Below are 15,763 nucleotides of genomic sequence, written 5' to 3'. Positions count from 1 at the left end.
GGCTGTTTGTCCCTAAATAACCTCATCACCTAATGAACATATAATAGGGCCAATCGGGTTACTTGACGAGCTCAACTAGTATAAGCGCACGTCAAGTTGATCAACATGAAGTGCATAAATACTCCGTGTGGCCTAACCACTGTCGACAACCGAAGTACGGCTCGAATTTGTCAGGCACGTCTTACGTGGCAAACAACCTCAGCCACCAAATCAGAACCTATTACCGATTGCCTGGACTATATCATAGTCCTAACCACATTCGATCATAATGAATATTCATATGAGACAATCAAAGCAGTAATGGATCCATAATTCAAATCATACAATCATATGAGCATGTTGTGAAGTGCAACACAAACATGATTTCACACACATTCATTTCATAAATAAAACAAATATCATAATGTAATGTACATGGAGAAAATCATACACATAATTAAGGTAACCGAGATTCGTATCTCAATCCTCATACAAGCACTCCTTAGTAACAACTAGCTCATTCAGACGTTTCTACAAACACTTAGACTACATACGTCATCATATATGTTGTACGTTGATTACACATGTATTAGACCCAATCCTTTCACTAGGGAGTTGCCTCATATACCACACACATGTACCCACGGCGGATAATCATGGCATGCATGAATCCGGGTTCCATATTCATTTAATCATTTCCACAAACACTTGGGCTACACACTTTAACATATATAACGTATATTGGCCGTGATGTGATTTAGGGCAAGTCCTTTTGCTAAGGAGTTGTCACCTATATAACAAGCATATATCCACGACAAATAATCATGTTAGGCACAAATCCAAATTCCATACATATTCAAACATCTCAACATATACATAGAATATACTATATTCAACATAGGTCATATATGATTGTAAAGCGAAACAGACGACTCATTTTTCATGTGAAATAGCACCCACGTCAGTTATAAATCATTAACCGACATTGAAAGCCTTGAAAACCATAACCTATACGTTTATAGTCTGCACCTTACGCTGGTAGACACGTAACGGGTTCAGTTTAGACACTAAGTCCTTATCTACGACACCAGAATAACCTATAACAGGGAATAGGTTAGCTATTCTATCATCTGTTCTATTTGAGTCGCTACAACAGGTTAGGGTTAGGATTCCTTACCCAAGTACGTTGGCGGAAACGCCGGATTTGCGATACGGACATGGTAAACAAGTGCATGGAGCGATGGGATGGAATCCTAGGAAGAAGCACCTACTCTCTCTCTCACTTTCTCTCTTTCCTTCTCTCTTTCTTAGCTAGGGTTAGGAAATTCGTATGGAATAGAGAGTGAGGGATATAAGATTTTTATATAGGCCTAACATTGATGAAAATAGCCCCAGGGCCAAGGTATACTTAGGTTATAAACAAATCAGGCCTATTCTAATCTAACGGAACACTTCCTTTCTCCACGTGCGGTCGGACTTAAGCTCACTAACCATGGATCTTGGTAGCGAATTTTCATACCATCATGGTGGACCAATTTCAATTCAACGATCACCGAAACTCGATTAGGGCCACAAGCACTTTGACATGTGTGGGCCATCTTCCCTGATCCGTGGATAAATTTGGGTCAGAATCCAACGGTCAGAATACTTATAATCGGCGCGTAAGCGACACGACTCAGATTACTTAAATTTATATTTAATTTCTAAATAGATTCACCTTTCTCACACTCTTCACTCCGGACTCAAGGAAATCATCTCAGGACATCATCTGGACTTGATTTTCTCTTGTACCATTGCCTTGAAGCTTGTTTCATCCCATACAAGCTCTTCCTCAACCTACATACCATATTTTCTTTGCCTTTGACTTCGAACCCTCCGTTTGGTGCATGTAGATCTCTTCTTTCACGTCACCATGGAGAAAAACGGTTTTAACATCTAACTGCTATATCTCCATATCCATGCTAGCTGCCAACCCAAGCAACACCCGTATGGATGTCATATTCACCATTGGTGAGAATATCTTCTCAAAGTCTATACCTTTCCTCTGACCGAACCCTTTCACCACAAGTCTGGCCTCGAACCTCGTTTGTAAATTCTTCTGCTCAATCTTCTTTTTGAACACCCACTTGTTGCTTAGAGCTTTCTTGCCCTTAGGTAGTTTCATCATGTCATAGGTATGGTTCTTATGCAAGAATTCATCTCCTCTTACATAACTTTCAAATACTCCCCCTTTATGCTCGTCGGCTAGGGCTTCAGAATAATCTTCTAGCTTTTCTCCATTAGTGAGCATAATATACTCATGCGGCGAGTACCTCTTGGACGGCTGTTTGTCCCTAAATAACCTCATCACCTGTGGCTCAACAGGTAGATTAAGTGGAGGCTGCTCCCCTAATCCATCTTATGTAGGAACTCCCTTGTCCTCTGCACCTTGTTGCACTTCCCCATTATCAGGCACCACGGGAGGAATAACCGGATCCATGTCCTCTAACTCACCTGAACTAGGCTGGTTCTTCTCTGGCTTACCAATGTCTTCTATACACTAATCCTCAAAGAAAACCACATCTCTGCTCCTAATGAGCTTCTTCTCAGTCGGATCTCACAATCTATAACCGAACTTTTCATCACTGTACCCCAAGAACACACACTGGCTGATCTTCGTATCGAGCTTGGACCTCTTGTCCTTTGGTACATGAACAAATACCCTGCATCTAAATACCCTGAGATGACTGTACGATGGATCTTATCCAGTCAAAAAATTTTCAGACACTTCTCCATTCAACGAGACTAATGGAGACCTGTTTATCAAATACATTACTATATGCATTACTTCTCCCCAGAACATCATGGGCAACTTCGCATGGGATAACATACATCTGATTCTCTTTACAATGGTTCGATTCATTCGCTCAACCACATCATTATGCTGGGGGTCTTGGGAACCGTCTGTTCATGTCGTATTGATCAGGGTCAAATATTGCATATCAGACCCCAGTAATTACCAGATTTTACGTATATGATAATGCTTAATGAAGTATTTTAATTGTATTTTTGTTACAGGATGAAGTCAGGAGCGTTAATTGAAAATTGATGTTAAAGGCATGGATTTCATGATCCAAAGTCTCCAGAGCACGGGATGGACTCCAGAGAACCAATAATGAAGATTTTACACGCCTGAGATCTGAGGAAAGCAAGCCAAAGGGGCCCGAAAAGGGTCTAGAATGCAAGATCACATGGTTCCCGCTATCCAATCAGTTCGAAACTTCATACATGGGATGAGGGCCGTAAATTAACCGTACATATTAAATTTCAGCCATAGAAGATCTCGGGAAGTGGTCCAACGGACAGATCAGCCTATTAATCTCTAAATTGGGGCCCACCTGATATTTGGAACTGCCTCAACCTTAGTATTGACGGTTTAAATAAGGTGAGAAACAGGATGGATGGATTGGATTTCTCGAAAGCATCACAGTGGACCCCACCTTGGGTGACATGTGCACGGTGCACATGTGCACTGCCTGTGCACCGAACGAGCTTAAGTCGGTCAGCAGCGCTGACCCGACTTCATCTTTTCAAAAACGGAAAGTCCGTTTCCAGCGCCGCAACGGGCGGAAAGACCGTTTTTTACGGACCGCTGTGGGCCCCACCGGTAGCACGTACGGTTGATCCAAGCCGTCCATCGTGTAGAGGGCTTTGACAACTACAAAACCATGTTTTCATCTTGTGCCCATGCGTGCACACGTGTGAGCTACAGAGGTCACAAAAGGGCTACCCGGCGACGTTCAAAACTGATCTTTTTGTATTTTCTTCTCTGGGCCGTGTCAATGGACGTTCAAAACCATCCATCTTTAAACGAAATCTCGTCCTCTATCCAATGGACGGGGTGGATTTTCCCGAAAATGCTTATGTGGGGCCCACCGAGCATCACAGAGCCGGACGTGCGAAGGCTTACGCACGTCCGCGAAGAGCTGACTTCCGGGCGGTTGTGGCCCACCATCTTCGATCAGATGGAAGATCTGATCCGTCCATCGTGTAGAGGGTGTCGAGAGCTTCAAAACCATGTTGATATTCCTCGCCCATGCGTACACGGCCAAAAGTAGACTGCCCCGGGACGTTCAAAACTGATCTTTTTGTATTTTCTTCTCTGGGCCGCACTAATGGACCTTCAAAACCACCTATTCTTGACTGAAATTTCGTCCTGAATCCAATGGACGGGGTAGATTTTCCAGAAAATGCCTCTGTGGGGCCCACCGATCACGGCTGCGAAAAATTGCACTTCGAGTCCTTCTACGACTCTGCCACCGACCCCAGCCATCCAGCAGCTATAGAATGGGAGTTTTGGACGTGGGAAAGTCATTCAGAACCAGGGGATTCCAGATCTGGAGCAAGGAAGAGAAGAAAGAGAAGAAAGAGAAGAAAGAGAAGAAAGAAGAGAGATCGATTGGTTTGGTGTTTAATTTTTATGAATTTTATTTAATATTTTTCATGAATTTTATGGGTCACTAATCTCTCAGCTAGGGCTGAGATGAAGCCCCTAATTTGATTAGCTCTTGTATTGGTTGATTTACTTTGAATTTCAATTAATTTGTTTCTTTCTTTAAGTGGGCTTTATAGGTTTAAATTCTATACTTCTCCATCTATGAACTTGATTAAAGTATATATATGGATGTTGTTTGGATGCTTATTATAGGTACTTGTGTCTGATCAAGAACAAGTTTCCTATAGAGGAAGAAACAGGGTGCTTTAATGAATGTACATTCCATGTACCCGACCAAGGATATGGGATATGTCATTTATGGCATTGCTTAAAGGAATTAGACAGTTTGTATGCCCGATTAAGGACACAGATTGTGCTTTCTCTATTTAAGTGGTATCAATATAGATCAAGGTGAATCAACAGACAAAACAAGGGTTAGGATAATTAGGGGTGGATTCGAAAGTCCTAGTGCCCTCTCTCTGATTGAATTTTCTTCCCTGTTCTTAATTAATTATTTTTCATAAAATTGTGCTTAGTAATTCATTCCATTATTTGTTGGATTAGTTAAGGAGAATCATAGATTTGAATTGTGACGACCAGTCCTCGTGGGAACGATCTCGTAATACGTACCGTATCTACATCTGATTCGTATACTTGCGAGTTTAAAAATCATTTAAATCATGTTGGTTTAAATAAAACATCACGTATACCCAGAGACTTACAATACTCATGGAAGTCACCAATGTATTCACCACCATTATCAGTGCGGATGTACTTTAATATTTTGTCTGTCTCTTTCTTAACCATAACATGAAACAATTCAAACACACCAAAGACCTCGTCCTTAGATTTCAAAGTATAAACACAAACCCTCCTAGATGCATCATCTATAAAAGTGACAAAATATAATGCCCCACCCAAAGTTTTTGTCCTTATAGGACCACAAACATCAGAATAAACTAAATCTAATGCATGAATGTTCTTAGAAAAATTTAAAGGATAGGATAGTGAAAGGTGAAATTTCGAAGGAAAAGGGTTAAAAAGGGGACTTTACGCTTTGGGATTGAGTTTTGAAAGGTTAATAAGGTATTATGATCATTCCATTACCTTAGGATGTCTATCTCCAAGTTGGCAAAAAATCCAGGGTGTTACACAAAGTATCCTTAATCCAGTGATACTGAATCTCTATGTGCTTCGACTTGGAGTGCTAACTTGGATTCTTGCTCAAGTATATAGTACTTTGGCTATTGCAATAGACCACGTGCTGCTCCTACTTCAGGCTAAATTTCTGTAGGAACCTCTTCGTCCAAAGCATCTCTTTACATGCCTCTGTAACCGCAATGTACTCGGCTTCTATCGTCGATAATGCTACGACTTTCTGTAGTTTGCTCTGCCAAGAGACTGTTCTCCCTGAAAACGTGAACATAAACCCCGATATAGACTTCCTGGAGTCTATGTCACCTGCCATATCTGCATCTGTGTAGCCCTCTAATACAAATTTTCTGTTACGATAACATAGGCTTAATTTAGATGAACCTCATAAATACCACAGTATCCACTTCACCACTGTCCAATGCTCTTTGCAAGGATTGGTAAGATATTGGCTGACAACACCAACTGCATATACTATGTCTGGGCATGTACACACCATAGCATATATCAAACTTCATCGCGTAGGGTATCTTTTGCATCTCATCCACCTCTGCTTCCATCTTAGGACACTGTCTGTCGCTCAATCTAAAGTGACCATCCAGTGGAGTACTGATCAGCTTTGCTACATTCATATTAAACCGCTTTAAGACTTTCTCAATATACCGCTCTTGTGACAACCAAAGTTTCATGCTGCTTCTGTCACGGGTTATCTCCATTCCTAGGATCTGCTTAGCTAAGCCCAAGTCTTTCATCGCGAATGACTAGCCCAACTCCTATTTCAGTCCGTCAATCTTCGTGATGTCTTTTCCCATGATGAGCATGTCATCAACGTATAATAGCAGAACTTCGAAATCATCATCTGAGAACTTGCGCGTGAACACACAGTAGTCCGACTCCGTTCTGTCATACCCATGCTTTAACAAAAACAAGACAAACTTCTTGTACCATTGCCTTAGAGCTTGTTTCAACCCATACAAGCTCTTCCTCAGCCCACACCATATGCTCTTTGCCTTTGACTTCGAACCCCTCTGTTTGGTGCATGTAGATCTCTTCTTCCAGGTCACCATAGAGAAAAACAGTTTTAACATCTAACTGCTCTATCTCCAGATCCATGCTAGCCACCAACCCAAGCAATACCCGTATGGATGTTATCTTCACCACTGGTGAGAATATCTCCTCGAAGTCTATATCTTTCCTCTGACCAAACCCTTTCACCACAAGTCTAGCCTTGAACCTCGTTTGTGAATTCTTCTACTCAATCTTCTTTCTGAACACTCACTTATTGCTTAAAGCTTTCTTGCCCTTAGACAGTTTCACCATGTTATAGGTGTAGTTCTTATACAAGGATTCTATCTCTTCTTGCATAGCTTTCAAATATTTGCCCTTATGCTCGTCGGATAGGGCCTTAGAATAATTTTCTGGCTCTCCCTCATCAGTGAGCATAATGTACTCATGCGGCGAGTACCTCTTGGACGGCTGTCTTTCTTTAGATAACCTCCTCACCTGTGGCTCAACAGGTGGATCAAGTGGAGGCTACTGCCTCGTTCCATCTTTATAGGAACTCTCTCGTCCTCTGCACCTTGTTGTACTTCCCCGTTATTAGGCACCACGGGAGAAATAACCAGATTCATGTCCTCTAGCTCACTTGAACTAGGCTGGTTCTTCTTTAGTTTACCAATGTCTTCTATACACCAATCTTCAAAGAAAACCACATCTCTGCTCCTGACGAGCTTCTTCTTGATCGGATCCCATAATCTGTAACCGAACTTTTCATCATCGTACCCCAAGAACACACACTGCTTGATCTTTATATCGAGCTTGGACCTCTCGTCCTTTGATACATGAACGGATGCCTTGCATCCAAATACCCTGAGATGACTATACGATGGATCCTGTCCAGTCCAAACCTTCTTAGATACTTCTTCATTCAACGAGGCTGATGGAGACCTATTTATCAAATACATTGCCGTGTGCATTAGTTCTCTCCAGAACGTCTTAGGCAATTTCACATGGGATAACATGCATCTGATTTTCTCTACAATGGTGCGATTCATTCACTCAACCACACCATTATGCTGGGGGGGTCTTGAGAACCGTCTGTTCATGCCATATACCCAGAGACTTACAATGCTCATGGAAGTCACCAATGTATTCACCACCATTATCAGTACGAATGCACTTTAATGTTCTATTTGTCTCTCTCTCTCAACCATAACATAAAACAATTTAAACACACCAAAGACCTCGTCCTTGGATTTCAAAGCATAAACTCAAACCCTCCTAAATGTATCATCTATAAAAGTGACAAAATACAATGCCCCATCAAAGGTTTTTGTCCTCATAGGACCACAAACATCAGAATAAACTAAATCTAATGTATGCACTTTATTAACATGAGCAACAGATTTAACAAATGAAACTCTATGATGTTTTCCTGATAAACAATCAATACAGGTTTTGAGAGGTATACCTGTCACGTCTGGAAGGAGCCGCTTCCCTGCTAGTACCTGAAGCCATTTTTCACTCACGTGGCCTAGACGCATGTGCCATATGTCAATAGTTGAATCTCTCACTGTGTTCAACCCACCCTTGCACATACTGACACTTACCTTGTAAAGGGTACAACACTTCTTTCCTCTGACCGCGATCAATGAACCCTTGATGAGCTTCTAGCGCCTACTAATAAATTGGCTTTCATAGCCATCATCATCCAACCCTCTCGTCGACATCAAGTTGAGGTGAAGATCTGGTATATGCCTCACATCCCCGAGAACCAATGTGCAGCTCACATCGGTCTTCACACAAATATCACCGACCCCTACGATTTTCGATAGGCCAGAATTTCTCATCTTCACAATTCCAAAATCACCTGACTTGTAGCTTGTGAAGAAGTCCTTGCATAGAGTCGCATGAAACAAGGCTCTCGAGTTTATCACCCAGTCGATGTCCTGACTCGTAGCCATGAGATAAACATTATGATCTGCAGAAAGAATAACTACAACGTCGTCATTTGAAGCGACCGCAGTGAAATCTAATTCATCTTCCTTCTCTTTTCCTTCTCCTTTCTTGTCATTCTTATTCTTATGACATTCATACTTATAGTGTCCCTTCTTGCTACAATTCCAGCATTCAACATCCTTCCTGATACTTGACTTGCCTCTTGATTTATCTCGTGCCTTCCTACCCTTTTTGTACTTTCCTCTCTCCCGTCTTGTGTCACAAGGGTCTCTTGCTAAGTAGACCCTTGAGACTTCCTCATTGTCTCGTCATCGAAGAAACATCTAGTTACCTGTTCCATGGATATCTTTCCGTCTGATACGGAGTTACTTAGAAACACCACCAATGTCTCCCAACTGTCAGGCAATGAGCTAAGCAATAATAAAGTTTGTAATTCATCATCCAAGACCATCTTCATAGCGGAGAGCTGGTTCAATATGTTGCTAACCTCATTCATGTGCTCAGCCACAGAACCACCATATTTAAACTTGAGATTCACAAGTCGTCTTATCAGAAAAATCTTATTGCCGGCTGTCTTCCTCTCATACGACCCTTGTAATTTCAGCCATAGGCTAGCGGTTGAGGTTTCCATAGACACATGGTGGAATATGGAATCGTCCAACCATTGTCTAATAAATCCCACCGCCTCCGGTCCAACTTCTTCCAATCATCATCTGTCATATCCTTTAACTTTGCTGATATGCCTTGAATTGGAGAATACAAGTCCTTGTAATAAAGCAAGTCCTTCATCTTAGCCTTTCATATGGTCCGGTTAGAACCATTAAGACTGATCATCCTTAATAAGCCACCTTCCATAATTTAGAACCGATCCCACCCCGTTCAACCAACCTAAACGCTCTGATACTACTTTGTTGGGGGCCGTTGCACAAAACCTTAGGATCTAGCCTCCTAAATACATCAGAATTATGGGATAATAAAGCAATGAAATAAATCAAACCACAAACCACACGATACAAGAGATTTTTATATGGAAAACTCTCAAAGAGGTAAAACCACGGGACCTTCTCCAGATCAACAATTCACTATGAGGTAGAACGATACAACTGATCACAAGTACACGCCGCTTGGATCAAACCTTCTTCACTCACACAGGAATGGATAAATAATAAGAGAACAAAAGAAAAATGGAGAGATCTCACCAATCACGAGGACGTAGAAGCGTAGAGACGTGGACTGCGAAGTATATTATCTTTACGAGCAGAATCTCCCTTCCACAAGCTTCCTCTCTCTCTTTCTCTCTCTCTCTCTCACCTTTGATAGCCCTAAACCCTTTTAGAGTACCCTTAGGAAACCTTAGAATACCCTATAATACACCCCAATCTCATATACACCCCTTTATTAGATTTAGAAAGAAGTAGAATCGGAATATGAAACAAAAATTGCAGAATCTGCATTTCCGCAAACGAATCTGCATAAACATTCGATGTCATCGAAAGCCTTCGATAACAACCTTCGATATTATCTAAGGTCCTTCGAGGATATTGAAAACGGATCAAAACTATCCAGTGACCAGGGATGAAAAATTCTGAAAATACTCGATGACATCGTTAGGCTTCGATGTCATCGAAGCTCGTTCAATATCATCGAACTATGATTGTAATGAGGAGAAAATCCCCATCAATAATGACCTATATAAGGGCTGTGTGGACCAACTTATGATCACTATCGACCACTAGATAGAGGTGTGACTGTGATCTGCACATGGCCTAAATTTTAACTTGATTAGATGATTAAAACCGTTAATATGTCTTGTGAATTCGATTGTAAATCATTTGAACTCTTGCGGTCCATCTGACAGGCCCTTATTGTGGATTGTTTTAACATTTGAATCTAGGTGATTTCTGAGGCATGTGTGGTCGACAGGGAATTCCTCCTATCTAATAATGTGTTTATTTGGTAAATGTCCAGGAATATCTCTAGCATGTGTGCTATCTGATAGTGGGAAGAGTTCATGCATGGTAGTGGTGATGCCACCACCACATTGTTGTGAAGATGTTTGATAATGTGCATCCTAACATATTGCATTACCTAAAAGTCAGCCTAGAAGAGTGGGCCCGTAAAATCCGACAGTCTACCTTCGCAAAAGTCGATGATGAACATCATAGGTCCAACGGTCCGCTTAACCAATACTGCGAAGTCGATGATGAACATCGTAGGTCCAGCGGTCTGTTTAACCAATACAGGAGCAGATGGGTCGACCCATCTGATTCCTTGGTATGGATGGGCATGATGGACATATTGGATATATTACCAGCCTCTCTACTTTTTTCAGTGGACTCTCAAAATTAACGAAATGACTTTCACAAGAGAAGTGTTGGGGAATTAGGATGAGGTTGTTGATTATACGGTATCATCCGATCTCACCCATATTCAATTTATGTTGGAAGAATTTTAAATTCAACTTCCAATTTCTAAAGAAAACAAGGATGATGATATTAAATAAACTCTCGTGGAACTTACTCACTAATGGTTGCCTATAATTACCTATAAGTGAACCCCACGTGCCCATGTCCAACATTAGCATATGCTAGGACTTTAGTGGTTAGATTTGGTTCTTCCCAGTGGCCCAAACTGTTTTTATGATGGCCCTCCTAGTGAATGGATGATCCCGAAAAAAAAAAAAAACTAATACAAAATATTTCAACATTTCAACCATTTTGATTTAGGCAGACCGCCATCTTTAAAGTTAAAAGAGAAATGATCGAGGGTTAAAACATTTTAATGCAAGTACCTTCTGGTTTTAGTCTATTACCCCTCTAAGGTGAGGACCAACAAATAGATGGGTTCGACCATTGAAAGACCATACTCGATCTAATGGCTAAACTCCAGACGCATCATATAGCAATATGTGGGGATGTATTCTAACAAATCTTTTGAATCAAAATACTTGCATGTGGCTTGTGTGAGCGAGGGCTTTGTTGTGTGTGTGTGTGGGAGAGAAGAGTAAAGGCACAGAGAGAAGAAAAAGAAGAAGAAAAAAGGCAAGTAAAATAAGAAAAAAAAATTTGAAAAAAAAAAAACAAAAAACAAGGAGAATGGAGATTGACACATAGACACAAGCTATCTGAAAATTATTTTCCCTACTTATTTTAGATTGTATTAGAAATACTAAGAAATTTAGATATTGTGCAAGTGTTGATTCAAATTTAAATATTGTATAACAGCATTGATAGATTCAAATTTGAATCTTGTGTGTTGATGTAGTTTTCCAGGTCTGTGCTAGTTTGTAGAGTTAGTCCATTCCATAAGTTAACCTATCAATTCATCTATTTTTCCCCCAACATTGTGTATCTGTCGATTCAAATTCGATTCACATGAAATTGTTGATAGATATAAATTCTTGTAACAAAATGGTCTCTATAAATTAGGAATCCTTTAATTCATATTTATCTATGCATGTATATATATATGCGGTTGGAATGTTGTCAATGAAATTCAAACTTAATACCGTATTAGGAGACCATTCTCTAGGCTCATTAGAACTGATGTAATCACATTGTTTTATCTAGGCTTCTCAACTCCATCACCACATATCTCGCCAGCAACATTTTTTATGTCGAGATTGCTAAGTTTGGAATGATCTTTATGATCGTTTCTCCCAGTAAAAAGATCCTCAAATTTACCAAATTATATGAGCTACTGCATCTCATCAGCAAGAGAGTGTATCTATGGCTGCTTATTTTACTGAGTTAAAGAGCTCCTCCTGCACATCTTTACCTCCATGCCATTGTATAGACCAATAATTTTCACGCGCGTCACATGCGGCTCCTGAATTTTGAACTTGTTGGGCCAGGCATGTTGTGCTGGCATTTCCAAATTTTATTTTTTCTTGGTTGGACATCCACATGATCTTGCCTGTCAATATTAATGGATATGATATGGTTGTGCAAAGATAAACAATTCAAACAAACATAGGAATTGCCTATCTTCAGCCTTCTGAGAATCATAATTTTACTTAAAACAAAAAAGAAAAAATAAAAAAAATCCCCTTTCTATTAAAAACTTCCAAGGGTCTATTTGTATTACTCGCTTAATTCAAATCAGTGAGATTTCTTCAGCATGCTGACACTGTTTTGGAGAAAAGCCCTTGGCTTTTTTTTTCTTTTTTTTTTTACAGAAAATGATTAGGGAGGAGTTTTTCTACCAGCCTACAAATATATCAATGCATTGTATGTGCATATGATTCATGTGATCCGACTGACTAAAAATGGCCTTAGGTTGGCTATTATTGAATAGGAATAAGTTACAATGATTTATTATAATTGTCATCCAAAATGGGACCTAACTAATTTACACACACAAACGCTATAAGGTCAATCTCATTGGAAGCCCCCCATGAGGTCTAGCTATGTGGGCCCACCATGATGCGTGATGGACCTCCACACTATGCATTTGGTAGGACCACTGTAGGTTACAGGATTTGCAAAAAAATCAGTCATATCTGGAACTGTAGTGGGATACACCATCTAAACTCATGAAAAATTATGCTTAAAACATCTAATAGCATTTGGTGGGCCTGCCTAAGTTTTGAAATGGCCTAAAATGTACTATTAGAGGGCTGCCTAAGTTTTGAAATGGCCTAAAATGTGATGTGACCCCTCATCCAAGTAGAACACACACAATGAATTGGCTGGATGTCTAAACCAATTCTCACTCAACCCCATGTATAATTAGGAAGGTTTTAGTGGATGGGCATCCACTCCCAACCGTTCTTTCTCTCTCACACACAAATAGAGGAATGCTCACCTATGCACCTTACCACGTGAGCACCCATGAGCACCTTTGCACACTTGTCATGGGCATATAATTTGAATAGTCCACGTGATGCGGCATCTCTTGAAACCTTACAAGCCCAACTTTTAGCCCCATACAAAACTTTGGTGGAGCATAGCAAAAGGAAACAATTTCATCCCTTGATTTGCATTTTTCTTTGCTATAGCTCACTAAAGTTTTGGATCAGATAGAAAATTGAGCCCATAGAGTTTCAAGGGGTGCCGCGTCACATGACCGTTTAGATTCTGTGCCCATGACATGTGTGCAAAATTACACATTGGCGCTTAGGTTAGTGGGCATGTGAGCATTCCTCTTCTCTGATATATATATATATATATATATATCCCACCATGATTTAGGTTGCACATCCACACTTCCGATTTGGTGGGTCTCCTATGAGTCATAGAATATCACAAAAATTAACTATATACAGAACTCAAGTGAACCATGCCATCTAAAATCACTTGGTGGGCTCACCTAAGTTTTTGATATGATTAAAACTTAGTATGACCCTCATCTAAGTGAAAAACACAGAGTAGATGGGTCGGATGTTTGAACCACATCTCAGTGGCCCTATAAACAATCATGAAAGTTTCAATGAGTGGGTATCTGCTCTCAACTATTGCCTCTGGTGTGGCCCACCTAAGTCATTGATTGATATGATTTTTAGGCCCGTGGCCCACCATGGAAGGGTGCATCTGATCGATGGGGGTGGATGTCCAACATAGATGACGGTAGGGCCCACAGAGCTCTGACCTCATGGGTGAGACCCGGTGGTCCCTCTAAATCCCTAGTGAATGGGTCATAAGTAGAAAATCAAACGATCAGATGATCCTAACCATTTAAACGCTAGTGTACAGATGGACGCTAGAGGGAAAAAGTTAAAAATGACCCGGAATGAATTGAAGGCTAGGATAGCACTAAAAAGGAGCTCATCAGTTAGTGGTAAGTCAAAGGCATAAAGCAAGTGATGAATGATCCATATCCTAGCATGCCACGTGTACGGGAAACAGTATGGAGGCATACTAACTCCGGTGCTCCATCAGCTCTCCGATTGAATATTTTAGTGGTCCAGGCTATGGTGAACTCACATTCATTGTCAAAATGGTGATCACCTATCCATTATGTGCGTGGAATGCATGTACTATAACCTGAGATTCACATGAACGGATGATATGAGCCATTTGATTTCTCCCATTGAATCTAAACCGCTGATAGTTTTATTTCTATCCTGCAGTCAATAGCCACCACTGGATGGTTAGGATGATTTTATCTATAATTTTTGGGCTATGATTCATCCATTGAAGAGGGTGTTTTTTTTTTTTTTTTCTGGATGCTTTCGATTGACATACTCATTCGACACACGTAGGCCTGTCAATTGCAAGCCTGGCCCATCAGGCTTTTGGGTTGGGCCCATTAACACTTAAGCCAGTTCATTAAGAGACCATTGGCCTGGTCCGGCCTAGCTCTTTTGTCGGGTATCATCCACTGTAGGACACAGTGAAAAGTTCAGATCATGCATAAAAGTGGGCGGCTGGGATCAGTTTGGACTAGGGCTTGCAATGTAAATAGTTATCACATGCCAGTAGAGGTGGGCATGAGACTACTCGGTTCGGCTAACTTAACTTGTCCAACTCGTTTCGATTCCGACTTGACCTGAACCGAATGGGTGAGTCGGTCCAAACTGAGTAAGCTTTGTCCAATTCGAACTCAAATTGAGTTGAGTTCAAGTTACCCAATAACTCGACTCGGCTCGATTTGAAACCCGACTCGATTCGAAACCTGACTCGACCTCACTCTCAACCCTACCTTGACCCGATCTGAACCTCCCTCTCTCTCTCTCTCTCTCTCTCTCTCACATATCCTCCTCTTCCAAGCCTAACAACCAACCATCATCATCACCATCCTCCTCCTCTCTCTCCTCTCCACTCCCTCCCTCTTCCAAGCCAGAAACTGCCCACCACCATCACCCTCCTTCTCTCTCTCCGCTCGACTCCCTCCTTCCCTCATCTCTCAATCTGAGTCGATGTCAAACCCAACTTGGTATTTCTGATTGGATCGGATTCGGTCCGAATCAGTCCAGGCCAAAACCAAACTTGGATCGAGTCAGGCATGCTGGACTCGATATCGAGTCAAATCGAGTTCGGGTCAAGCTTATTTCAAAACCGGATCAAGTCAAGTCAGCCCTAACTTGGTCCAACTCAACTTGATGCCCAGCTCTACATGCCAGGTTGCTCTTGCCCAGGATTTTACTTTGTCAACTGGGCTTGGGCAGAGAACGGTCCGGCCCAAGTACGGCCCATTAACAGCCGTAGACCTATTAATAATGAATAGTTGAAAATAATGGTACACTATAACAAACGAGTA

Source organism: Magnolia sinica, chromosome 2, assembly GCF_029962835.1.
Source record: "Magnolia sinica isolate HGM2019 chromosome 2, MsV1, whole genome shotgun sequence".
Taxonomy (NCBI): domain Eukaryota; kingdom Viridiplantae; phylum Streptophyta; class Magnoliopsida; order Magnoliales; family Magnoliaceae; genus Magnolia; species Magnolia sinica.
The sequence above is the reverse complement of the archived record's forward strand: the minus strand, read 5'-3'. Positions refer to the sequence as shown.